This window comes from Mesoplodon densirostris, chromosome 2 (assembly GCF_025265405.1).
Source record: "Mesoplodon densirostris isolate mMesDen1 chromosome 2, mMesDen1 primary haplotype, whole genome shotgun sequence".
NCBI classification, from domain to species: Eukaryota; Metazoa; Chordata; class Mammalia; order Artiodactyla; family Ziphiidae; genus Mesoplodon; species Mesoplodon densirostris.
Window position 1 is genome coordinate 95,386,690 of NC_082662.1, and position 25,809 is coordinate 95,412,498.

Genomic DNA, 25,809 nt, shown 5'->3' on the forward strand with positions numbered 1-25,809 from the left:
CAGGTGTTAGGTGATATCTCATTGTGGTTCTGATTTGTATTTCCCTGATAATTAGTGATGTTGAGTACCTTTTCATGTATTTGTTGGCCATTTGTGTGTCATCTCTGGAAAATTATCCATTCAGATAGTTTGCCTATTTTTTAATTGGGTTATTTGTTTTTTTCCCTATTGAATTGTATCAGTTCCCTATATATTTTGCATATTAACCCCTTATCAGATATGTTGTTTGCAATATTTTCTCTCATTTCATACGTTGCTTTTTCATTTGGTTGATGGTTCCCTTTGCTGTGCAGAAACTTTTTCATTTCATGTAGCACCACTTGTTTATCCTTGCTTTTGTTGCCTTTACTTTTGGTGTCAAATCCAAAAACTCCTTGACAGAAACAATGTTGAGGAGCTTACTTCCTAAGTTTTCTTCTACAGGGTCTATGGTTTCAAGCCTTTAATTCATTTTGAATTGAATTTTGTATATAATATAAGATTAGGTGTCCAGTTTCATTTTTTTGTATATGGCAATCTAGTTTTCTCAACACCATTTATTGAAGAAACTATTTTTTTCCCCATTGTGTGTGCTTTTTTCACAAAAATTAATAGACCATATATACATGGATTTATTTCTGGGCTGTCTATTCTGTTCCATTAATCCATGTGTCTATTTTTATGCTAATACTATACTGTTTTGATTACTATAGCTTTGTAATACAGTTTGAAATCAGGAAGTATGATGCCTCCAGCTGTGTTCTGTCTCAAGATTGCTTTGGCTGTTTGGGGTCTTTTGTTGTTACATATAAAACTTATGATTTTTTTCAAATGTCACTGGAATTTTTGTAGGGATTGCATTGAATCTGCAGATCACTTTGGGTAGTATAGACATTTTAACAATATTCATTCTTCTAATACATTAACAACATGGGATATGTTTCCATTGTGTTTTCTTCAGTTTCTTTCATCGATGTCTTAATAGTTTTCAGTGTGTAGATCTTTCACGTCCTTGGTTAAATTTATTACTGAATATTTTATTATTTTTGATTCTGTTCTATATATGATTGTTTTCTTAATTTCTCTTTCTGAGAGTTTATTGTTAGTGTGTAGAAATGCAACTTTTTGTATAATCAGTTTGTATCCTGAAATTTTATTGAATTTGTTTATTAATTCAAACAGTTTTTTAAAATTGAATCATGATTTTCTATATATAATATCATGTCATCTGCAAATAGAGACAGTTTTACTTTTTCCTTTCTAATTTGAATGCCTTTTATTTATTTTTCTTTCCTGATTGCTCTGGCTAGAGTTTCCAGTACCATGCTGAATAAAAATGGCAAGAGTGGATGTCATTGTCTTATTCCTGATCTTAGAGAAAAAGGGTTTAGCATTTCACTATTGAGTATGATGTTAGCTGTGGTTTTTTTGGATACAGACTTTATTATGTTGAGGTATTTTCTCCATAGCCATATTGTTGAGAGTTTTATCATGGAAGGATGTTGAATTTTTTGAAATGCTTTTTCTGCACCTATTGAGATGATCATCTGATTTTTATCCTTCACTTTGTTAACATATTATTGACCTGGGGATTTTTGCAGAAACTAATGCCTGAGGCTGACAATTTGTTATGTAAGTGAATATTGAAACACCCAAGTTTCAGTAAATATTAACAACTTTTTTTGTACTTAATGTATTTATTTGAAACTTTGTACATGTCTTACTAAAGCATTCTAATATTTCATTAGCGTGTGATAGGCAGTATAGCAAGCACCTCTGTGCAGGGGAACAGAACATCTATTACAAATATACCATGTTTCACTGTGCTTTCCCCTGGAAGGGCATACTCTACACTTCCTGGAGGCATTTTTTTTTAGTCCTATGGGTATTATTTTCTCTAGAATATGTTCTTTTATTTTACCTGATAGTCGACAAGGTGGATCTTTGTGGGGGGCTCTTTTAGAAATGCCACAAGAAGGACCAAGTGCAGGACTACATTCACCAGAATGGTGAGTTACCCATTCTCTAGCTACTGCTAACAAAAAATTGCTTGTAAGTCATTTTATTCTGTGCATTAAGGCTACAATAAATTTTAAACACATTGAATAAACTGTAATTACTCAAATAGAAACCCACTTTCTTATACTATTTTAGAATTTTCCAGAGGATATTGAAGTTTTCCAGATATTGATCGGATCAATCAACTCCTTTCCTATATTTATTATACTCTAATATACAAGTGGGCTTAGTTATCTGATGGCCAGTCCTCTTGTCTTGGTAAATATGATGCCATGAACCAAGATGAGGTTGTAGGACCGATCATATTGTTTCTTGCAGTTTCTTTCCTTCACCTGTGTAAATCTCAAGGTTGCATATATATCCAGTTTCACTTTTGCTAACCATCCTGACGAAAATTCTATATTTTGTAAGTTTTCCGGGATTATAGGTTTTGAATCTGAGTCATCCTCTCCACTTTATCATTGCCTCATCAAGTGATAGCTCTTGTTTGGGTATATAGATTGATTTATTGGTAGAAAATAATCCAAAAGAGGTTTAGCTTTTGAAATTCTGTCAACAGGAAGTGGAGCTTCCTAGTTATCATTAAAGTGAAGAAATGTCGTTATTTGTTTGAACCTTCTTCTCATCATAATTTTTGGAAAGATAAGTGTTTCAAGTAAGGGATCAGTTGACCAATATTCTTTCCAGTGTGACTTTCTTATTTGTCACATCAAAATGATTAACCCAAGAAACTTCTTCATGTCACTATTGGTTACATCAGTCCATTTTAAAGCCTTATACTTTTTATTTGATTTTTCATTCCGTTGGTGATACAGATTTGTTTGAGAAGCAACCAACTTGCAAAAGTCATTACCAAAAATTAATTCTGTTATTTCACTGACATTTTGAGGGTTATTACATTCAATAGTTATACCTGACACACCTGTAAAGTCTTCTAATTTTCATGAAATGTTGTGTTCAATCCACTCTTCTGTAGAAGCAAAGGAGCATTCTCCAGCACCGTGAGTTTCATTTTCACTCTCCATATCAGAATCAATCACCAAGGTTTTTGGTCTTTTCGTTGGTCTAATATTCATAATGTCTGAATCAGAACTATATTCTGAAGAACTGTCATCTTCTGAGACACTAGTATATATGTCACTCGGACAATCAGAGAAAGTATCTGCATAAAATTCACTGAAAAATTCTTCTTCACTCAAAATTCCACAATGTATCATTTTTGAAAATTTTATGGTAATAAACTTGCATTTATAATATACACAAGGTTGGAACAAAAACCTAACAGAGCAAAGTGTGAATGATAATGACAATCATAAGTTGTATAATGAACCCTTGATCAATTTTAAGTTCTAACTACTTTGCATGGTGATGTTAATTGTATCACTCTCTAAAAACGTATTAATATGTCTTCTGTCAATAATGTGTTAATGTGGCATATCACATTGATTGATTTGTGGCCATTGAAGCATCCTTGCATCCCTGTAATAAATCCCACTTTACTATGTTGTACAATTCCTTTAATATCCTGTTGAATTTGTTTTGCTAATATTTTGAGGAGATTTTTGCATCTATGTTCATCAGGGATATTGTCCTGTGATTTTCTTTTTCTTGCAGTGCCTTTGTCTGGTTTTGGTAAAGGGTAATGTTGGCCTGTAAAATGAGCATGGATGTATTCCTTACTCTCCTATCTGTTGCAGGAATTTGAGAAGATTGACATTAGTTCTTCTTTAAATGTTTGGTATAATTCACCAGTGAAGCGATCTGGTCCTGTAATTTTTGTTGTTGTTGTTGGGAGTTTTTCTCTTTTTTTCTGATTTAATTTTCTTATTAGTAATTTGTCTGTTCAGATTTTCTGTTTCTTCCTGATTCAGTCTTTGAGGTTTTATGTTTCTAGGAATTTATCCATTTCTTTTAGGTTGTCCACTATGTTTCCTTATAATTTTTCATAGTAACTGCCTATTTTCCTTTCTTTGTATTTGTGTGGTATCAGTTGTAATGTCTCCTCTTTCATTTATAATATATTTATTTGAGTCCTCTCTCTTTTTTCTTGGTAAGTCTAGCTAAAGTTTTGTCCATTTTGTTTATCTGTTAGACAGCTCTTACTTCCGCTGATCTAATTTGTTGAGATTCTAAGCATATTAATTTCTAGTTTATTAACATTCATTTTGTGTCCTAACTTATGATCTATCCTGAAGAATGTTCCATGTGCTCTTGAGAAGAATGTGTATTCTGATGCTGTTGGATACAGTGTTCTGTAACTGTCAAGACTATCTTGTCTAATGTGTTATTTAAGTCCATTGTTTCCTTATTGATTTTTTTGGCTGGATGATCTACCCATTGTTGAGGTTTTTTACTATTATTGGATTATTGTCTATTTTCCCCTTCAGATATGTTAAGATTGGCTTTATATATTTAGATGCTTCTATATTGGGGGAATAAATAGTTATTAATGTTATATTCTCTTGATGAATTGATCCCTTTATCATTATATAAAGACCTTCTTTGTCTCTTGTTATAATCTGGTTTAAAGTCTGTTTTGTCTGATATAAGTATTGCTACCCCTGCTTTCTTTTGGTTTCCATTTGCATGGAATATATTTTCCATCCCTTCACTTTTAGTTTATATGTGTCCCTAAAGTTGAAGTGTGTCACTTGTAGGCAGCATATAGTTGGATATTGTTTGTTTTTATCCACTCAGCTACTATATTTTTTGATTAGGGAATTTACATTTCAAATAATTATAGGTAACTATGGACTTGCTCTTGACTTTCTTCTGATTTATCTAGTATGATGTTGAGCCCACTATTGATTTTTTCAGTTCAATTATTGTTTTGTTCAGCTCTGTGATTTCTGTTTGGTATTTTAAAAATATTTTCTATCTTTTCATTGAAATTCTTACTTTATTCATGATTTGCTCTCCTTAACTCAGGGAGCACATTTATGACTGATATTTTGAACCCTCTATCAGATAAGTGACTTATCCCTCTTTTATTAAGATCTATTTCTGGAGATTTATCTTGTTCTTTTTTTTTTTTTTTTTGGAGAACATTCCTTTGTGTCTTCATTTTCCTTGGCTCTCTGTTGGTTACTGTGCATTAGATAAAACAATGTCAGTCTTGACGGGGTGAGAGTGATGGTGTCTCATGTAGGGGAGGAACTTTGTCAGTCAGCTCAGCCCAAGTACTTACCTGGTTGAGTTTCAACCCTTTGTAATGGTCTCATATACATTCTTTGTTCTTAGTGGCCCCCAGTGTCGAGTATATGCCAGGACCTGTCATTGTCCTGAAGGGGAGAATAACATTCAGTGCCTAGATGCAGACTGATTGGAAGCCAGACCCATAGGCAGCAGCTGGGAAAGTATGTTTAAATGCCTTCCAGGAGGAACTGGGAGATGGGCCTTTTACTTGATCCTATTCTGAGCCTGAGTGTATAGCCACGGTGGTGAGGGATGTTCTTGCACCCATTAAGTACTACTTCTTCATTTGCTATAGTCCCATGGGTTTCATGAATGGAAGCCCCGTTGGCTATAAGAGCCAACTGATCTGGATTCTCATCTGCAAAAGCTGCAGCACAGATGTGTTATAAACTCCTTCCAGGAAGTTACAGGTGACAGCCTATGCTACAGGGCGATGGCTGGGGAGGTGTCCATTGGCTTCCCTGGTCCCTATGAGGATCAAAGCCAGCTTCTAGATGCATGCTAAATTAGAAGCCTGACCCTCAGTCGGCAACTTTTAAAGTATGCAGATAGACCCCTTTCAGGTAAAGCCTGGGAAATGGGTGTTTTTATCTACTCCCTCTGTGCTGAGCCCTGGGGAGAGAGCTGGTTAAAAAATCTTTCTTAGTTTGCTATAGTCCTTGAGACTCATGAATGAAAGCCCTGTTAGATATCAGAGCCCAGAAATCCAGGTTTCTGTCCCCTGAGTGGCTGAAAACCTCGGGTTTATAAAAACAGGGTTGTTTCAGCCTTTCCTATCCATTTTGATGTGGGTATTTTCTTATTCACCCAATGTGTAGGAGTTGTTCACTGAGTTTCTGGATTTCTCTCAGAGATAATTGTTTGGTGTGTATCTGTACATTTGATGTGTCCATAGGAGGAAAGTTCAGGAGCCTCCTATGTCACCATCCTGGTTGACCTTCCTCCAAGAAATTCTCAAAATAATTTTTTTAACATCTTTATTTGAGTATAATTCCTTTACAATGGTGTGTTAGTTTCTGCTTTATAACAAAGTGAATCAGCTATACAAATACATATTTCCCCATATCTCCTCCCTCTTGCATCTCCCTCCCACCCTCCCTGTCCCACTCCTCTAGGTGGTCACAAAGCACCAATCTGATCTCCCTGTGATATGTGGCTGCTTCCCACTTGCTATCTATTTTACATTTGGTAGTGTATATATGTCCATGCCACTCTCTCACTTCGTCCCAGCTTACCCTTCCCACTCCCCATGTCCTCAAGTCCATTGTCTACATCTGCATCTTTATTACGGTCCTGCCCCTAGGTTCTTCATAACCATTTTTTTTTTACATTCCATATATATGTGTTTGCATATGGTATCTGTGTTTCTCTTTCTGACTTACTTCACTCTTTCTGACAGACTCTAGGTCCATCCACCTCACTGCAAATAACTCAATTTCATTACTTTTTATGGCTGAGTAATATTTGATTGTATGTATGTGCCATATCTTCTTTTTCTGTTCATCTGTTGATGGACGCTTAGGTTGCTTCCAAGTCCTGCCTATTGTAAATAGAGCTACAGTGAACATTGTGGTACATGACTTTTTGAATTATGGTTTTCTCAGGGTATATGCCCAGTAGTGGGATTGCTGGGTCGTATGGTAGCTCTATTTTTAGTTTTTAAGGAACCTCCATATTGTTCTCCATAGTGGCTGTATCAATTTACATTCCCACCAACAGTGCAAGAGGGTTCCCTTTTCTCCACACCCTCTCCAGCATTTACTGTTTGTAGATTTTTTGATGATGGCCATTCTGACTGGTGTGAGGTGTGATACGGCATTGTAGTTTTAATTTGCATTTCTCTAGTGATTAGTTATGTTGAGCATCCTTTTGTGTGTTTGTTGGCAATCTGCCTATCTTCTTTGGAGAAATGTCTATTTAGGTCTTCTGCCCATTTTTGGATTGGGTTGTTTGTTTTTTTGATATTGAGCTGAATGAGCTGCTTGTAATATTTGGAGATTAATCCTTTGTCAGTTGCTTTGTTTGCAAATATTTTCTCCCATTCTGAACCTGTCTTTTCATCTTATGTTTTCCTTTGCTGTGCAAAAGCTTTTAAGTTTCATTAGGTCCCATTTGTTTATTTTTGTTTTTATTTCCGTTTCTCTAGGAGGTGGGTCAAAAAGTATCTTGCTGTGATTTATGTCATAGAGTGTTCTGCCTGTTTTCCTCTAAGAGTTTTATAGTTGTCTGGCCTTCCATTTAGGTCTTTAATCCATTCTGAGTTTATTTTTGTATATGGTGTTAGGGAGTGTTCTAATTTCATTCTTTTATGTGTAGCTGTCCAGTTTTCCCACTTATTTAAGAGACTGTTTTTTCTCCATTATATATTCTTGCCTCCTTTATCAAAAATAAGGTGACCATATGTGCATGGGTTTATCTCTGGGCTTTCTATTCTGTTCCATTGATCTATATTTCTGGTTTTGTGCCAGTACCATACTGTCTTGATTACTGTAGCTTGGTAGTATAGTCTGAAATCTGGGAGCCCGATTCCTCCACCTCTGTTTTTCTTTCTCAAGATAGCTTTGGCTGTTCAGGGTCTTTTGTGTTTCCATACAAATTGTGAAATTTTTTGTTCTCGTTCTGTGATAAATGCCATTGGTAGTTTGATAGGGATTGCATTGAATCTGTAGATAGCTTTTGGTACTATAGTCATTTTCACATGTTAATTCTTCCAATCCAAGAACGTGGTATATCTCTCTGTCTATTTGTATTATCTTTAATTTCTTTCTTCAGTGTCTTATAGTCTTCTGCATATAGGTCTTTTATCTCCTTAGGTAAGTTTATTCCTAGGTATTTTATTATTTTTGTTGCAATGGTAAATCGGAGTGTTTCCTTAATTTCTCTTTCAGATTTTTCATCATTAGTGTATAGGAATGCAAAAGATTTCCATGCATTAATTTTGTATCCTGCTACTTTACCAAATTCACTGATTAGCTCTAGTAGTTTTCTGGTAGCATCTTTAGGATTCTCTATGTATAGTATCATGACATCTGCAAACATTGACAACTTTACTTCTTCTTTCCCAATTCGGATTCCTTTTATTTCTTTTACTTCTCTGATTGCTGTGGTTAAACTTCCAAAACTATGTTGAATAATAGTGGTGAGAGTGGGCAACCTTGTCTTGTTCCTGATCTTAGAGGAAATGGTTTCAGATTTTCACCATTGAGAATGATGTTGGATGTGGTGTTGTCATATATGGCCTTTATTATGTTGAGGTAAGTTCCCTCTATGCCTACTTTCTGGAGACTTTTTATCATAATTGGGTGTTGAATTTTGTCGCAAGCATTTTCTGCATCTATAGAAATGATTATATCGTTTTTATTCTTCAATTTGTTAATATTGTGTATCACATTGATTGATTTGCATATATTGAAGAATCCTTGGATTCCTGGCATAAACCCCACTTGATCATGATGTATAATCCTTTTAATGTGCTGTTGGACTCTGTTTGCTAGTATTTTGTTCAGGATTTTTGCATCTATGTTCATCAGTGATACTGGCCTGTAGTTTTCTTTCTTTGTGACATCTTTGTCTGGTTTTGGTATCAGGGTGATGGTGGCCCCGTAGAATGAGTTTGGGAGTGTTCCTCCCTCTTCTGTCCTGGAGAATTGAGAATGGTGCTGTGGGCTCATCGGCAGGATCTGTCCTGAAGCCAGTCCTGGAGTGACAAGAGCCACACCTGCAGGTCTGTTCCACTGACCAGCTGGACAGGACTGAGTTGGGCCCACGGACCTTGGTCTGGATTGTGTTGGCTGGTCATTCTTGCCTAGGTTCACAGGCCAACAGCCACTGTCCTTCCTTTCCTGCTCATCACTGCACCAGTGGCTCACTCCTACCTGCTGCCGTCACACGCCTAGCAACCTTGCATTCCAGGGCCAGCCAAGAACTGAGACCTCTGCAGGCCCCTAGTTCCCAGCAGGCAAGCTCCCTATTAAACTACTTCTTCCTAGCCTTGTTCTCGTGGCTTCAGAGCTCGGAAAGTGCGGAGAGCATAGCAAGCTGCGGCGCCCTCTTTCCTGGACCCTCAATGCTCTGTGGAGGTGCCAGAACTTCACTGCACCCCTCTCCCCAGCACAAGCAACCTCTGCGCCTGCCTGTCCCATGGACCCAGGTGCACCTCTGGCCACCAGCACCCAGGAGAGAGGTATGGGGCTTGGCCAGCGGTGGGTGCTGGGGCTGGCGGGGACCCGGCCTCTGGCCCCGAGGCTGCAGGGATCTGCTAGGCCCATCTCTGTCCTCGCCACCTGGAAAAGCTCCTTTTTCCTTTCTAATTCTATTGATTTGAGTCTTCTCCCTTTTTTTCTTGGTGAGTCTGGCTAATGGTTTATCAATTTTGTTTATCTTCTCAAAGAACCAGCTTTTAGTTTTATTGTTCTTTGCTATTGTTTCCTTCATTTGTTTTTCATTTATTTCTGATCTGAACTTTATGATTTCTTTCCTTCCGCTAACTTGGGGCTTTTTTGTCCTTCCTTCTCTAATTGCTTTAGGTGTAAGTTTAGGTTGTTTATTTGAGATTTTTCTTGTTTCTTGAGGTAGGATTGTATTGCTATAAACTTCCCTCTTAGAACTGCTTTTGCTGCATCCCATAGGTTTTGGGTTGTCGGGTTTTCATTGTCATTTGTTTCTAGGTATTTTTTGATTTCCTCTTTAATTTTTTCAGTGATCTCTTGGTTATTTAGAAGTGTATTTTTTTGCCTCCATGTATTTGTATTTTTATAGACAAAATAATTTTCTTAACGTTCCTTCTTTAACTGGAATTTCGTACTCTCAAATCCTCCTGTTTAGTTTTTATTCTTGTTTTTGTTTTTGCATCCAGTTTTCCTTGTTACTCATTATAGATTGGGCAGTTGTTCACTTCAGTGGTTCTTTAACTTATATCCTATTACCCAAATCCTGGTCTAGAGTAGTTTCTCCCACCTGCTTTCTCTTCCCTGGACTTCTTGCTAGTTATGGTAGAAAATTTGATGTTTCTGTTGTTCTTTTTGAATATTTTATATTTAGCCATGAAGAGCACAAGAAGTGTAAGTCTTAAGGAAAAATCATCTGGTAATGTTGAGCAGTGGGTGAAATGGTTACACTCAGGGTAACTGACTCCCTGTTTTGTGGTTCTTCGTGTTGTGACAGTAATATCCAAGCCTTGTGGAGAAAGAAAATGTGAAGGGAAGTACATTTTAGAGAAGAAAATGAGTTAGAAGTTTGTTAGTATGTAGAAATTATAGTTGAAAAAGTAATGAGTCAAAGATGGCTGTAAATCTTTTAGGTTGAACTCAGGGTGTCAAGTGTCTAATAAACAAATCCAGACTTTGTAAGGAGAGATGTTGCTTGAAATAATTGTTACAATGAGGATGATGGGACTGTTGAAATAGAGGGAGGAGAACCACTGCATTAGGGAAACACTGGACATAAGCTCTGTGAGGGTCTGAAGAGTTAGGTAAAAAGTGGCTTTATTGTATAGAGGAGAGTGAACAAGGCTAGAAGGAACTGAGAATGGGGTGAAAGGGTGATGTGATTGGATAGTAGATCAAATAATGTTTTAGTCTGAAGTGAATCTGTTTTTGGAAGAGGCCCTTACGAAGGGTCTGTATGCTGGCTCAGACTGAGGGTGGGTCAAAATTCAGGGACCTGGGGAGGAGAGAATCTTAACCAAAGTTTGGATAATAAGCATTTTATTCTGATGGATCAGTGGGGACCAAGCAGTTCAGCTAATTATTTATGAGGCATTAAATGGAGATTTGGAGGGTCTGTGTCTGGCCTTGTCATAGATAAGCAAGGGGAGGCATCTATGAGTCTCATCTACATCACATGGGGAAGGGTGGTTCTGTGCAGTAAGCCATTTCCTGGAACACAAGATCGTGGGAGAATGTCTTGCTAAAGACAGACAGTGTATGCTGTTTTTTAGCGTCACAGGGCTTGGATAAAGTTCAATATGCCATTGGAAAAACAGGAGAGAGGATCTAAATTAGGACAAAGAGTTCTCGCTTAGCACATTATTAGTAAATTATTTTAATGAATATGTACTATAGGTGGTTGATGAAATGAAGCTTCGTTGAGAGGAGAGGGCTAAAAATATCTGAAGCCATTACCCAGGGCCTAAAACAATGTGTACATTTTTTCTTGAATGAGTGAATGAATAAATAAAAATGGGTAATATTATCTATAGTGAGAAATCAGTTCTAGTAATCATCTATTGACTCTAGAAAGAAAATGTTTTGTTTGGGTTTTTTGTCCATTTGACATTTTTGCTTAGATACTTAATAGACATCTCAAAAGGAATTCTCAATTGTGGTCATTCTATGCACTACCTCTTCCCACTTAAAAAAAAAAGTAAGAATGATTCTCCTCAGTATCAGTAGAAGGGACTGCCATTCACCAGTTTTTTTTTTTTTTATGCCCAAAGCTAATAATTATCCTTGCTTCATTTCTTTTCTACCCCATGTTCAGTCTATCAACAAATACTTCTGAGGCTATCTTCAAATATGTGCTGAATTTGATTACATCCCCTCACTTTTTCTGTTACCACCTGAGTTTACACTATCATCTGTTGCCAGCACTACCATAAGAACTAACTGGTTTTTTACTTCCAATTTGGTTCCCTTAGACTCTATTTTGTATCCAGGAGCCAGAACGATCTTTAAAAAGTTTAATCACATTATCCCCTGTTTTAAACCAGTTTATGACTTCCCACTGCTCTCAGAATAAAATTAAACCTGTTCTTATGGCCTAGAAAGCTTTACATAATCTCACTGAATAACCATGAGACCTATTGTCTTACATTCTTATTCTTACTTACTGGACTTTATCTAGTTTGGTTCCTAACTAATCTCCAAAATATCATACTTATTGCAGGTGTATAGCCTTTAGTCCTACTCGTCTCTCTGTCTAATAAGTCTTTCTCCAGGTTATCTCATATCCTTTTGTCCATTTTTTTTCTCTTATACACAGTTATACACTGATGGTTATTTCACCATTCACTGAAATTTCCCTTAACCTTTTTTAGTTTTTTAAAGATTTTATCTGTGCCTCATTTTCTCATCTGTAAAATGGAACACAGGGTGCCTACATTAAAATGGTAATTAAATGCAATAATAAAAATTGCTTAGGATCTTTCTCAGAACATGATAACATTCATCATTATTGTCATCTTCAACATCACACCTATAGAAAAGTATTTTACTAATTTATACGTATTCTTGAAGTTGTCTCTCTTAGAATAGAACACAGTCCTGTGAGGGCACAGACTTTGTCTTGTTTACCCTTTATCAAAAGAGCCAAATATAACATCAGGCACACAATGAGGGGTCAGTCAGTAAATTCACTGACTGACTGATTTGTGTATAAGAATTTTAGTATAAATCATCCCCTCTATATGAGTACTTTTAGTTTTCAAGAGGCACAGGTATTCTCATGTCACTCAGGTGGTGGTATTTATTTTAAGAGAATACAGGTGAAGTCAGGGAGAGAGAAAACCAACACTGTATCAAAAGGGCAAGTTGTCAAAGAGCACTGGAAAATCATTTATCACCATTCGGAACATAAAAGTAGCTCCAGTGACCCATAAGCAACTCTAATGATCCAGACAGTAGATATAGTGAGCCAGTAATTTTGTTGATGCCTTTGAATCAGACATCTCTTGCTTTTTGGTCTAGTAACTTGCCACACTCATGACTCTTCCTTGTCTGCTATTACTTCTACTTTTAGGACTTCTTAACTACTTTTCTCCTTCTTCTGTATTATCTATTTAGCTTTGCATTTAAACTCTCCAATATAGATTTGATTGTATAACGATCATCTGTGAGAGATGATGACATACTTGATTGTCTACTTGATAGCCATCACCCACATTTCTTGCTGACAGTAGCTTTATTTTGTTTAGAAGCCTCTTGTTATGACTCATGACTGCTTTAGTTCAGTCCTGCATGTCTGATTCCCAGTGAAATCAATTGTGAGTGAGAAATCAGGGATTGCCTATAAGAGACCTTCTGAGAAAGGTTTCATTTCCTGATAAAAAAAAAATGAGAATGTCATGAGGAAAAAAACACTTTTGCTCCCATTCCCTTCCATTTTGCCCTGCATAGTGTCTTGGAACCACATAATGCCTGAAACTGTGACTGCCATCTTAAAGTATGAGGTTTCAAGCCTGAGATTTAAAGACAATATGCTGAGGAAGGTGTGGGAATAATGCTAGATATAGTTGTGTGCTCAGTGCTATTCTTGAGTGGATTACTTGACTCAATATTATTCTTGACTAGTCCTGGAATCACCCATATCCAGACATCTGATTAAGTGAACAATCCATTTCCTTGGGGTTCAATCCTCTTTAAGCCTTTTTTTTTAATTTTTTCTACTTTCAGCAGAACAAATCCTGATACACCACCCAATATATAATAACCCTAAGGGGCTGATTTCTCTAGGCAGGACACCAAAGCATCATAGAATGCCTTATATTTTCTAGGAGAATGCTTGGTCTAGTGTTCTGTGACCATGACAGCAGAGTCACAAGATTCAAAACATGGCCAATAATGTATAAAGGACTGTCTATAACCTCTATTCTCAGAAGATGGGAAGATCAGGGGACTTAAAGATACTCCTTGTATTCGGTTCTAAGGCATTCTGACATATTTTGAAAAGTTGAAGAACCAACCTTTTATGTAACACCCATAATGAATCACAAAACAGCACAAATGTCTAAAGTACCCCTGACTAAATCTGTGTCCTGTGTTTCTGTACCTTATGTTCTCTTATTATGCATAAAGTTTTATGTAGATCTCCAGTGTGAGAAGATGACTTACAACTTTTGTCTTATAGAAGAAAGGCAGAATGTTTAATAGACAGGAATTAAGGGGATACAGATTATTGGGTGCAAAATAAATCTATGTTGTTATGCCAAATACTACAATGCAAATATTAGAACCTAATATAGGGTGATTAGTGGACAGTGTGCGTATACATTTATAAATGTATGTTTTTCAAACACAAATCATCAATATATGGCCAGTCATCTATTCTATATTTAAATACACAAATAGTTCATTAAAGAACTTCAGAATTAGTGGCATGTAGAAAGACCAGTCACTAGTCTATTCTACTTTTGCATGATTAAAATTGACTTATTGTTCATATTCTCTGATATATGCAGAGTTAATTAAATGTTTTACGTCTCTTCTTCATAAGTAATAACAAAGAAGCCACTTAAAGCAAATCTGATTATTCTACTAGATAACCCTTCATAATGTAGTTTTTTTTTGTATGTCTGAATCAAGTGTAGTACTTCTTTGAAAAGAAGAAAATACTCTCAACTGAATTGAATCATTAGCATTTCCAACAATTGTATATTTAAAGTATGTCAGAAAGTTACATACTGTGACTAGTCTCAGTCAGTTATGAAGCCACATTATAAAGTGGCCTATCACATTTCAAACCCTTCATTTTGTCATTCTTAGAAGTAGTCTTCTTCCCACAAAAAAAGGAGGTGGGGGAAATATCACTAAAACGACATGAGTATCAGTTAGTGCTGACAGACTGAACCTGTCATCACATTCCCTGTAGTGCTGCAGACTGCAGAGGTTTTGGTGAAAGACCCACGGTGACAGTGGAAGACTTTATATACCCAGATTTTCTGTATATTTTAAATAAATAATTCTACGTGTTCTGTTGTAAACAGCAATTATTAATCTATGTTAACTATTTAAAGAAAGTATCATATAAATATGTACTACATATGATAACTTATTAACACATATCCATAAAGCTTTAGGAAAATTGCTAACTCCAGGTCATTTCTAGTCAAGAATAATTTTCAAAACTGAAAACTGAAACCATGCAGGTAAAGAAAGCTCATCGTCCTCTGATCAATAATTTTCTTTTTGCCTATACATGCTTGCGCCAGTAACAGTCTAAGAAATTATTATATCGTTGTATTAGATTCTATCACACATCTTTCCCCCATTGGATTCTCAACCTATTAGTGAGTTGACCCCAGCACAACAACAAGAGATACTTAAGAAATCTGTTGATTGAATCAATCCTGTTTACTATACCCGTATTAGAAATAAATTTTCCTTAAAATATGCTTTAGCATTTTATGGAATTGTAATATACATATAGACAAGTGAACATGTAAGTGTACAACTTGATGAATTGCCACAAACTAAACATATACATAACATACACAAAATGCAGAAATATTAAATGTACAACTCAATTTTTATATATGGTTATATATTTTCAATAACCACCAAGATGTTGATACAGAACAGTTCCCACACCACACAAGAGTCTTCTTGTTGTTTCCCAGTTAGTACATCTTCAGAGCTAACCAATTATTCTGACTTGTATATTCATAGATTAGGGTTTTTTTTTTTTTTTTTTTGCTCCATTCTTTTTTTTATTCCATTTTTTTCTTCTCAGTGATTCTGTTTATATTTTTTTGTATTGAGTTACCTTATGTTTACTAATTCTGTATTCTGCTGTTAAACCCAAGTATTTAATTGCATTTTATAGTTCTAAAATATCCGTTTGGTTTTTTAAATCTATTTTAATTCTGTGTTGAAATTCTCAGGGTTCATCAGGTTTTTTTTTTTTCCAGTTTTTTCCTGTATATTTTTTAAAGTATTAATCACAAGTTAAAAAATATATATTGTCCAAGTTTTCCCTGCATTTGCTTTTCTTTTTACCTCTCTTTTGATTTTTGGTCAGATTATTTAACTCTTCACATATATTGTGATTTTTTATTATTATTATATGACTAGACAAAGAACTGTAGAAACTGCAAGTGATATCCTCTACTAGAGAGAGTTTTCTTTTGAGACTGAGGGTCTGCTCACTTTGATTCAGTCAGAGCTGGGTTACTAATTTAGTAAGACCCAGTTCATCTTGTTCTTCAGGGTATCGCTCCTGGTATTTTTAAGACCCCTAATGGGTCTCTGTCACCTTCGACCTAAGAGACTACAGTAGCTTCAGTTCTGCCCTTGAAGATTTGTGTTTAGCTTTTTATCCTTTAGGCCCATGTGTCTTCAAGAGTCATAAAGGGAACTTTTATTTTATTTTTCTTGGTAGGTTCCTTCCTTCTACTGGAATCTGCTAAGTGCTGTTAGATGGTGGGAGATTTCACTCCACTTTGCCACCTCAGCCCACCAGTCTCCCTAGTTGCCCCCAGAAGTCATGGTTAGAACCAGCTCTGAATTTGGGTCTCTGCTTGCTTGCAATCCATTATACAAGCCCTCCCAACTGCCAAAACCTCATTTTTTTTTCCCAATAGTAAAGTCTCTCTGCATGGCCCAAACTAGATCCTCAGCCTATGCTCAGAAAAGGCAAATGACTCCCTATTTTAAGTTCATCTGGTCCTCATCTACTCCACAGTTCTTCAATTTTTTTAAAAATAAGTTTTAAAGCTTATTTATTTGTCTTTTGAAGCAGTTGCATTGAGAGTATTGACCAGCATGAACTTTGACATCTTTCACATTGATAATGATAACTTTCCATGTAAAGTTTTGTACTATAATAGATACCTTTTTCCTTCTGACCTCCCACTTAAGCCCTTACCTGCTCAGAGTGCAGTTTAAGAAATATAACCTTTAGAAAGATTACAAAAGTAGTGAGTTGTTAAGGCACATGTGTGTGTATGTGTGCATGTATGTGTATGAAAATGATTGGAAAATAAAGATCCAACAATTTACCAGTTATCACCATTTGAAGGTGTTCCAAAAGCATGCCAAATTCCATGCATCAAAATTAAAGTCTTCTCCATCCTCACCATCCACTTCCCCTATAACTTTTGTTTCCCTTCCATCTTTATTGAACAGTGCCCATTTTGGCTATGTAAAGCTAGAAACTTGGGAGGTTATCTCTTTTACCTCTCACGTGAAATTTATAAATCAGTTCTGACATGCTCTTGGCTAAAATTGTCTCTCTGTTTCTCCATTAGGGCTTAATCCAAGCTCATTTTCCTTCTTGTCTTCATTACAACAACCTCCCAGTGAGTACCCTATTCTACTTTGATCTGCTTATAGTCATTCTTTCCCAGTATTGCCAGTTATATTTCTAAGATTAAAAAATTGTCACTTTTTGATTTAAACTTTTCTTTATAAATTTATGTTTGTAGGTACAAATACATTAACTTAGTATGTGAGGTGTTTCATAATCTGATTCCCGCCTACTCTCCAGTGTCTCCCTTTTGCCTTATATACCTTATGTACTCCTCACTCCAGAATATAATGACGCCTGCAGTTTCCCAAATGCATAATGACACTACCACCTCTTCCCTCTACCTAGAATACATTTAAATTTTTCGTATCTGAATAATACCTACTATTCTTTCAAAAGCACCCCCACATACTTGTTGATCCCTCCTGAGTGATAACAGATTCTCCTTTGCTGAACTTCCCAAATACCCCCATGCATACCACTGTCAAGGCTTTTATCATTTTAAATCTTTCCATTAAGTGTTTCTCCTACTACCTTGTAAATACTTTGAGAGCAAGAACATTATTTATTTGACTTTATATTCTTGAACCCTATCACAATAACTATTACAGAGTATTTAAGTTTGTTAAGAGCAATAAGATTGTATTGATGAATAATCTGCAAATTGGTATATTGTGCCTTTATCTTTCCTTCATATTACTGTTTTAAATCTAGGTATATTACTGTTTTAAATCTAGGCATATTACTGTCAAGAGGAGAACTTATTATGTGAACAACCTATCTATTCTTTTTGTTTATCTTTTAGTTATTCATTTTGCTTTTAACTATTTTCCTTTCCTCAAGATAGTTTTAAGATGTTTTGGTGTACTTGTTTTTTTCAAAAACTTTTAAAGATCAATATTCCTTAACTAAGGCAATTGTTAAATAAACTCTTTGATTAAGAACCACATAGTTTTTATTATTTCATTTTATATCCGTGTCATTTATTGATAAAAACTGGTCAGTTTTAGGGAGGACATTTAGCAAGAACATCTTATTTCTGCAACATTTTATAACAGATTAGCACGTGTTTTCCAAGTGATAATCTGTAATTGGAATTAACAAACAGGTTTTGATTTTAGCCATAAAATTTACGACATAGTCAATGTGAAATCTTCATAATTAAAAAAAAAATTGTTAGGTTTTCTCCTGACCACAATTTTAATCCTTTATAAAAGTTGAAGTGAATTATGCTTAGCTTTTTTTGCAAAAGATAAAATTCATCTTATTGCATCCTTACTCCTTGACTTTTCACTGAATTAAATATTAGAAGCTGGTGACAAACTAAACTGATTGCCATCTGCTCTGATGCTAGAATTTCAAAATTGTGACAACAATGTCATATCACATTATAAAAACTGATAGATTTGGGGAAAATTAAATAGCATAAAAAGAGATATTGGAACAATTAGCAAATGTGGTAGTGAACATTTTTAAAATGTGAAAGGTAAATGGATCTTGGCTTTAAGTATGATACAGTTTTAATTTCTTGATTTTCTCTTCAATGAAAACACAAATGTGTTCATGTTTTATTGCAGTAGTATTTTAATCAAAATAAAATGTTTCTCTATGGCAATAGATTTGTTCTCTCTATATAGCCTTCTATGTGATATGATTTCAGGCCCTACATCTCAATAATAATTGGTACACGCAAGGGAACAGACCTGGATTTAAGCTTGATGGCCATAAATGAAAAACAAACAAACAAAGAAACAACAACAAAAAACTTGTACCAGTTAAAGTAAAGATTATTACTGATAAATATTACTATTATTTTTTTTAATGTTTTGACCACGTTATGTGGCATGTGGGATCTTAGTTCCCCAACCAGGGATCGAATCCGCACCCCCTGCATTGGAAGTGCAGGGTCTTAACCACTGTACTGCCAGGAAAGTCCCCTGATAAATATTATAATGTTGTATAAATAAAGGACTGTAGCATGTACTAAGAGATACTACACAAGTATGGTCACTCATGTTTCATTGGTCTTAACTTCAGAGGCACTCTCGTACCCAACACATAACATGAATAAGACACAGAGTGTTTAATGCCAAATCACATATAAGATCACAGAGTGAAAAAGTCAACTTTGAAATAGACATTGATTAGTATATCAAAAAATGAAATACAGGAAGTAGATTCTTCAGGTCTGTAGTTGCCAATGATACAGGATATCTGTATAGGATTTGATGAACCTGCAAAGTCAATGTTCATTTTAAAATGCATGTAGATCAATGTAGATCACTTTTTATGAAATCATTTTAACTATTTAATGTTAATATTTTAATAAACTATATTGCAAACTGAAATTACAATAATCTGTATATAGCATTTAATATTTTACTATACAAAATGTAAAGTATTGTATTTCCCATAGGGTTATACTGATAACATAGTACTACACTGTATATTAGCTAACCCAGAAAAAAGAACCCACATCTGATCAACAAAGTTTTGGGAGAAATAAATGGTGCTGGTTTTGTCACTAAGTTTTTTGGGGGAATATTTATACAGTAAAAGTTAACTGATATAATTCAGATTAAAAACAGATTAATCACAATAAAATGTAATCAAATTATGAAATAATTTCCATAAACTACATGCACCAATAAATTTGAAGACATAGATAAAATGGAAACATTCCCAGAAAATATAAAATGCCAAACTATCATAAAGGAAATAGAAATATTAAAAAGCCTATAATGAGTAAATAAATACAAATCAACCTAGGCCAAGATGATTGTAAACCTGAGCTCTATGAAATGTCAAATAAATTTGTTCCAGAAAGTACAAAAATCGCAAAACTCAACTATTCATTTTATACAGTAAGTATAACCTTGACACTATAACCGGACAAATATAGTATGAGGGGAAAAAAAAACTGATTTCCTTTATTAATATAAATGAAAAAAATCCAAATATAAATTAAAAAAATTTTAGATCATGATCAAGCAGGATTTATCCCAGGAACTGAAAAAATGGTTGTATAAATTATTCATATAAATGTGGCTATATATAATTATGTTTATGTAGTCTCACTAATGTAAGCATATCAATTCTCTGAAGCAGGAAAAAATTCACATCATAATATCAATATTTGTAGAGAAATATCATCTGAAAAATTTCAAAATGTAATTAAGATTAAAAATTATAAAACTATAAGGTGGAGAACAGAGTTTCCTACTGCACAACAAAACTCAATTATTGGGGATAACACAGACACATTTTAGTTAAGACCAGGAATAAAACATGGATTCCCACTGCCTATTTGCTATTCTTTACAATATTGGATGTACTGTTTAACACTTTAATTAAAGAGAAATATAAATTATTACATTAGTTTCCCAGGGCTGCCATATCAAAGTGGCACCACAAACTAGGTGGCATAAACAATAAAAGGTTATTGTTTCACCATTCTGGAGGCTAGAAGTCTTAGATCAAGGTGTTGGCAAGGTTAATTCCTCCTGAGGGCAGTGAAGAAAAGTCTATTCCATTTCTCTGCCCAAGATTTTGGTGGAAATCTTAGGCATTTCTTGGCTTGTAGAAGTATCACCCTTCCGCCTTTATCTGCACATAGTGTCCAACTGTGTGTCTGTCTCCAAATTTCCTCTTTTTACAAGGACACCAGCCATTTTGGATTAGGGCCTAATGACCTCATCTTAACTAATTACATCTGCAAAGACCCTGTTTCCAAGTAATGTCACATTCTGAGGTAGTGGGGCTTAACATTTAAATTTGCAGGAGGGGACACAGTTCAACCCACAACAATGCTATAAGTTTTATATATATAATAAATAACAGATCTATATATAGAATAAGAGAGTTCTCTAAGTTTGCCAGATTTCAGGTGTTATCATCTAAGTGCCATAGTTTGACACAAGGATATAAGTTGATATTTGTTCTGGGAGGTATGGCCCAGGGAAGGAAAGAAGAAGAGAAATGGAATTGAGGCAAGAAAAATTGTGAATCATTGCTTTTTCATTTTTCTTTCACAAGAAGTGACAAAAAGAGAGGGCAGTTTGGACATTGGGTGTCTGCTCAGCATGGTGGGATTTTGTAGAAACTTTGCACCTGGAAGTTTATCTTGGTGCATTCCACACAAGAGATAAAAGAGGTGGGATTTTCTTACTAGTTACCTCTCATCTGAGGTATCCCACTGATCAATGTTCAGCCTTTGAAAGCAGAGGTTTTTGCAGTTCTGATTTGCATATCTGGCAAAACAGCTATTTTATATAACAATAATCTGATCTGGTAGTCCTTCTTTAGGCAGCAAGATTATAATTAGATTCATTTATTAAAATGGGTAAGTACTCCAGTTGCAAGGTTTAAATTATTGTATTCACTGTGTAAATGTTACTTAAATTTGTATTCTCCATGCATTTTATGCTATTTCATAAACTAGTATTCTAATATTGCTAGAACATTATAAAACCATAATAAAGATTTATTTTAAACTTCTATTTGTGAAAACCATACTGAGTAGTTACTAAACCTGAAAAAAAAGTAATCTCCTCTTATAATCTCCCTTTGTGGTGTGAATTAGCTTTTTAACCATTGCTGAAAAACTTTCTGATACTATATTTTTAATTCTTTAATTATTAGAGAATCTTCTCTGAGCGGGATGCCAATGAGAGATATTCTTTGGACTGTGATGGTAATAGGCAAAGAAATAATATCACGGGTGTTTAGGCCAAGGCTGCTTTACTATTGTATTATAAATTATTTTTTTAGTTGTCATTAGATACTCCCTTTACCTATTAACATTAAAAATTTCTAGAAATACTAAATTGTACAACCACTAAACCTTTTTGTAAACAATATTACCAGTATGAATAGAGGTAAAACAATAGTAATATTGTTTTAATATTGCAAACAATATTACTAGTGAGCATCTAGTTCAAAGAGGGATTTCTAAATATACTACTGTATTCCTCAGACTGCATCCTATTGTTTTAAGTATGTTATACATAATCCTCATGCTTCTTTAAATATTCATATCTAGGGATAGAGAGATTTTAAAAGGAGTAATTTATATATCCTGCATCATTCATCAGATTTTTTTTTTTTTTGTGTGTTCAACTCTTTTTTTTTTTATTTTACAAATTTAATCAGTTATACATATACATATGTTCCCATATCCCCTCCCTTTTGCGTCTCCCTCCCACCCTCCCTATCCCACCCCTCCAGGCGGTCACAAAGAACCGAGCTGATCTCCCTGTGCTATGCGGCTGCTTCCCACTAGCTATCTACCTTACGTTTGGTAGTGTATATATGTCCATGCCGCTCTTTCACTTTGTCACAGCTTACCCTTCCCCCTCCCCATATCCTCAAGTCCATGCTCTAGTAGGTCTGTGTCTTTATTCCTGTCTTACCCCTATGTTCTTGATGACATTTTTTCTTAAATTCCATATATATGTGTCAGCATACAGTATTTGTCTTTCTCTTTCTGACTTACTTCACTCTGTATGACAGACTCTAGGTCCATCCACCTCATTACAAATAGCTCAATTTCATTTCTTTTTATGGCTGAGTAATATTCCATTGTATATATGTGCCACATCTTCTTTATCCATTCATCCGATGATGGACACTTAGGTTGTTTCCATCTCCGGGCTATTGTAAATAGGGCTGCTATGAACATTTTGGTACATGTCTCTTTTTGAACTATGGTTTTCTCAGGGTATATGCCCAGTAGTGGGATTGCTGGGTCATATGGTAGTTCTATTTGTAGTTTTTTAAGGAACCTCCATACCGTTCTCCATAGTGGCTGTACCAATTCACATTCCCACCAGCAGTGCAAGAGTGTTCCCTTTTTTCCACACCCTCTCCAGCATTTATTGTTTCTAGATTTTTGGATGATGGCCATTCTGACTGGTGTGAGATGATATCTCATTGTAGTTTTGATTTGCATTTCTCTAATGAGTAAAGATGTTGAGCATCCTTTCATGTGTTTGTTGGCTGTCTGTATATCTTCTGTGGAGAAATGTCTATTTAGGTCTTCTGCCCATTTTTGGATTGGGTTGTTTGTTTTTTTGCTATTGAGCTGCATGAGCTGCTTATAAATTTTGGAGATTAATCCTTTGTCAGTTGCTTCATTTGCAAATATTTTCTCCCATTCTGAGGGTTGTCTTTTGGTCTTGTTTATGGTTTCCTTTGCTGTGCAAAAGCTTTGAAGTTTCATTAGGTCCCATGTGTTTATTTTTGTCTTTATTTCCATTTCTCTAGGAGGTGGGTCAAAAAGGATCTTGCTGTGATTTATGTCATAGAGTGTTCTGCCTATGTTTTCCTCTAGGAGTTTGATAGTGTCTGGCCTTACATTTAGGTCTTTAATCCATTTTGAGCTAATTTTTGTGTATGGTGTTAGGGAGTGATCTAATCTCATACTTTTACATGTACCTGTCCAGTTTTCCCAGCACCACTTATTGAAGAGACTGTCCTTTCTCCACTGTACATTCCTGCCTCCTTTATCAAAGATAACATCAGATATTTTTGATAGGGGTATTATTTTGAAAATGTCTAAGCATTCCTTTAACCTTTAATCTGCTGTAGTCTTTTTTATGACACCTGTTGTCATCTTGCAGTTATTACCTAAAATAAAACAAACACTTAAAATGAAATAGTGTGCATACTTTGAGTCTGATCTGTCTATTGCCAAAAGCAGTGGTTCAAAGTGATCAGTTTCTTTAGTTCTTTGTTTCCAGAAAACATAAAAATACAAGATGAAGCTGTGTTTCAATTAAATATCAAAGAAAATCAAAGTCATTAGATTAGTGTAGGCCACACAGGGTTCTTATGAAGAAACTTTTGAAAAGAGTGTCATGATAAATCCCCTAAAATATATTGACTTTTCCAGCCTTAGTCCACATGGCAGATCTTCCATTCTGGAACCAGACTGTTTCATGTAGAGATTAACCCAGTGATCCTGCACTTGAAAGAGAATGCTCTAGGACTTAATTTATATTCAAGCCTCACTGTTCTTTGGGGAAAGGCTAGGTAATCCATACAAATTGCCAAGTGATCAAACCAAGAGCAGAAATGTGAATGACAAAGCTGTCACTGATTTAACTACTTCTGGAAACAAAACTAAAGGGAAATTGGTTAAAATAAATACGCTGCTGTGAGCTCTTTAAAAAAATTATGACTGGAAAGAATACAACATTCTCATAAAAACATGGAAATCTTTGGCTGTTAACTAATATTTCTTGGCCATAGCCACTGACTAGAAGTCTGCCGAATATTTAACGTTTGTAATTAGGGTTAAATGTTTATATATTTATTAAAAAACTGCAGTCTATTGTTGTTAAAATATTGTATGGGGAAAAAAACTTTCCTTAATAAAACAATGAAAAAACGATAGCATATTGTATCAATGCAATATGAAATGTATGACTTCATTAAATGAAACTCCTTTATAATAGGTCTATAAAATAATTATACTGTATCTATTTAATATACAACATGCATAGATGCAGGGAAATAATTATCCAATTTTATAAAATGATACTTGAAGCATGTAAAGTTGAAATTATATGAATTATATAAAATGAAAAACAGTAGTTGATGTTGAAAATCTTAGTATGTGAATAGATTGCCATATCTCCAAATACATATGTAAACAAAACACTTCTCTTTTTTCTAAATATCACTTTTATATGACACATACTTCAATACTAAAATTCTCATTAAAAAAGTTAAAAAATGCATTCTGTCATTCATAAACTTTGAGAACACATGTGCCAGGTATATCTGAATGTTTCAAGATTATAGAAAATGAATGGGATACTCCATTAATGAGCCTAAAATATAGTGGGACAGATTTTCACATGATGATCCACAATCAAAGGAATGATCAGGTAATTGGTATCAAAAAGATATAAACGATGTGGTAATAGTAATGGTGAGTAGAATTCCAGGCTGAGGGAATGCTGCACAGAGAAAGGAAAGCTATTCTTACATTCCGGATTTAAGGGTAACTGGAGACTAGAGTGTAAGTTTGTGTTTGTATCTATGTATACATAAATGTGTCATATGTGTCTATGGAAGTGGAATTGTAATGGCCTGTGGAGTTAAAACATATAATTGAAGTTATGGTTACTTTCTGTAAACCAGTCCTACAAAAAGCATGCCAAGTTGCCATCCTCATCACATTACAGCTATACCACGTTGAACAATAGATTCTCACATCTGCTGAACAACATGGATCCTGCTTTGCTATGTTAGCCACATCTCCATGTTCTCAGAAGCTGTATCTGAGCAATTCATCCAAAGGTGCCATGACTAATTTGTGTATGGATAGGGATAACAGAGTAGAATAATAGGTCACTCTTTCTTGTTCTGTGAATCTGTAAGTCATCTGTCTGTATGTAACAGGCCAAGGCCATAGCTTCTCATGTTCACCAACTGGTAGAAATCCAGACAATTGTTAAAACAAATTAGATGGAAATAAGGCTATGGTATTTGAAATGGAAAACTAGATAATTTTCTTGATATCTCTATTATTATATAAAGTTCTAAAAAAATTCTTAAATATCACGTATTTACCTGGTTACTAATAGAATGAATTTAGAGTATTACAAGCTTCATGGGATCTAAGTGTGTTTGTTTTATTGTGGAAAT